The sequence below is a fragment of the Macrobrachium rosenbergii genome, chromosome 2 (assembly GCF_040412425.1).
Source record: "Macrobrachium rosenbergii isolate ZJJX-2024 chromosome 2, ASM4041242v1, whole genome shotgun sequence".
In the NCBI taxonomy this organism is placed as follows: Eukaryota; Metazoa; Arthropoda; class Malacostraca; order Decapoda; family Palaemonidae; genus Macrobrachium; species Macrobrachium rosenbergii.
Window position 1 is genome coordinate 66,105,745 of NC_089742.1, and position 3,261 is coordinate 66,109,005.

Below are 3,261 nucleotides of genomic sequence, written 5' to 3' on the forward strand. Positions count from 1 at the left end.
GTCCTATTAATCCTGATTTTCACAAATAGTGGCTGCTGAGAACGAACCTATGCCAATCACGAGTAACTGCCTGGATATCGGGTGCGGATATTTATCGTCAAATAAAAAAAAAATAACTATATTACGAAGCAAGTATTGGGAAGGCAGGTACAAGATGCAAGCGGCGAATCTTGAAGGCGGATGTCCATTATCTTCAAGAAAAGATGTTCAATAAATCGTTGGAAAACTCGTCCATATTTAAACAGCTGCCCTGATAACTGTAAACATGGCACACCAGAAGCATGTTCAGACCTTACATAAATGTGTGTGTATGTATGTTTTACGTATATAGATATTATATATGTGTATATATATATATATATATATATATATATATATATATATATATATATATATATATATATATATATATATATACATATATATATATATATAGATATATATATATATATATATATATATATATATCAATATATTAATTTTATTCGTAATCATATATTTTGAATGAATTCGGAGATTGTACTTATAACTATAACTGTTTTTTTATCTTTGTTATGCGCAACCCGGAGGATGTAATTCTGTAAATAATTACGAAACGTTTCCTTACTGTCTCACCTCTAGGTTTGTTGAGTTTTTATTCATTTCATTCTTACTCTGTTATATTTTGAATGAATTCTAAGATTATATATATATATATATATATATATATATATATATATATATATATATATATATATATATATATATATGAATCTTTGTCACTTATACACGCGTGGTTTTTACTAAGCCTCAAATATCTTTTGATATCTAGATCACTATACCTTGAGATTAACTTACACTCAAGAGTGAATTTTAATTAATAAATGCTTCGTCCCCGGCAACTGCTTGAATTCTGCTGGGGACGAAGCACATACCAATTATAATTTTGTTGGGTGGAAGTTTTTCCCAAGGTATAGTGAATTGCATACTAAAAGATATTTGGGACTTAATATGTGTGTACATACTCAGACTTACACACCCATATATATACATGTATATATATTTTTAAATATATATATATATATATATGTATGTATACTATGTATGTATACTATATATGTATATATTATATTTTATATATTATATTTTAAATATATATATATATATATATATATATATATATATATATATATATATATATATATATATATATATATACTATATATATAGGCTATATATATACATATATATATATATGTTACATATATACTGTATATATAATATAGATAGATAGATATGTGTGTGTGTTTATGCATGTATGTATGTGTGTGTAAAATCATAATGAATTCTCGATAACAGGAGCATCGTTATTACCAACAACAAGCGTAATGTGGTCGGAGCCGTTTTTCCCCCCCTGAATGGGGCGCAGAAGCTCCCTGACAAGAGATGCTAATGATGACAAAGGGAGCGTCGTGACAGGGATTTGTGGTGCTTTGCTCGCAGAGTTCCTGTTTACTCTTGACAGTTAGACTTTGCCGTCTTCCTTTGTTTTATAGGTTTTACTGATTCTTTGTATGTTATCCTTTATTTTATCTATTTTGTTTGATGTTGGTTATTGTCCATTACGTTATCGATTTTCGTTTTAATACAGTTGGATATCTTCTCTTACTTTATCGATTTTATTTGATATGAAGTGATTATCTTCCCTCACATAAATGCAAGTCTAATTATTTCTTTTACTTTTATCAGTTTTACTTAGTCTGATTCGGTTATCTTCCGTTAATTTATCAGTTTCTTGATATGTCCTCTATTTGATCGTATTTACTTTATATAAGTTTAAATTTTTATGCATTTTTCTTGAAATACTGTAAGTTGGTTATATTTCCTCACTTATGGACATAACTTGATGTACATTAAGTTCTCCTCCTCTTCGTATACATTTTAATTGATTAAGTCTGGTACCTTCCATACCTCTAACCACTTTATGATAATTTCCGTTCCGTAACTCTGAGATATGTTCCCTCGCTTCGTCACTTTTACCTGACATCATTGAATTTCCATATTTTACCAATTTGACACCATATTCCTTTAAAAATTTCCTATACTCAGATGGTTTTGTTTGATATCTTTAAATGTCGTGTAAGTTTTCTCCTAACTATTAATACCAATTCTCGGTTATTTTCTCAAAATACATTGCTTACACTATGACAAGCTTTGTAATTTTATTTCCAAATGTATTTAGTCACCGTGTACAAACTACTTACTTTATTTATCGTAATAATTGTGTTGAATGTAAATTGAACCATGCTTGGAGCCAAGTCATTGACAGCCTAATTGGCATGAAAGCAAACCTAACAAACGTTTTACTCTAAAGCGTATTCTGTGCCCAACTGTAGAGGGTTTTAACGAAAGAAGGAGGGGGTGACGTCAACTTCCTGTACGAATAACAACCATGAACTGGCAATTCTGGATTCAGGGATGATTAAACGATTCGTCCTTCGTTAAATAATTGAAACTCGACCGGCTAATTGCATCTTTTCTAGTCTTCATTTTATCTTTTTTTCCTTTCAGTTCTTGCTTTCCCATTCAATAGTTTGATTCAGCTTTTACAGTACTTACTTTCTTTGTATTTAAATATTTAAAAGGTATTTTAAGTAATTTTTTTTCTACTCAATTTTTACTTTGTTTTTACGTTAAACTGTTCTTTTTAATGGTTTAAATCTGTATTGGTGGTGCCTTTTGTCTTTAAAATTGTAATTTATGCGTAATATATATTTTGTTTTGTGCAGCCCTCGAGTATATAATGAAGAATTTACGAAACGGGAATAACAGACTCTTTTTAGCCAAGTCTTTGTGTCCTCTTCACTGATGTGTATACAGCCCAGCCACCGCTGTTTGGGTGTGTGTGTGTGTGTATATATATATATATATATATATATATATATATATATATATATATATATATATATATATATATATACACATACAATGTATGTATATATATATACAATGTATATATAAAATGAAGAGAAATGGAAAGCATTATATTACAGGTATTGCAGTGTATTTACTTCTTTTTAACAATAATATTAGTATTGCACACTAGCACTGTTTATACAAGAAATATATGGAATATAGTATTCATTAGATTTCTACTGAGCATCGAGGATAAAGAAAAATCATCCGTGAAATATAAACTGGAAGATATGATCAGTCTCATTTGATTTCTATGATCCTTGCAATAGATTCACGTTGTTATTCTTCTTAATTAATGCAGCTTCA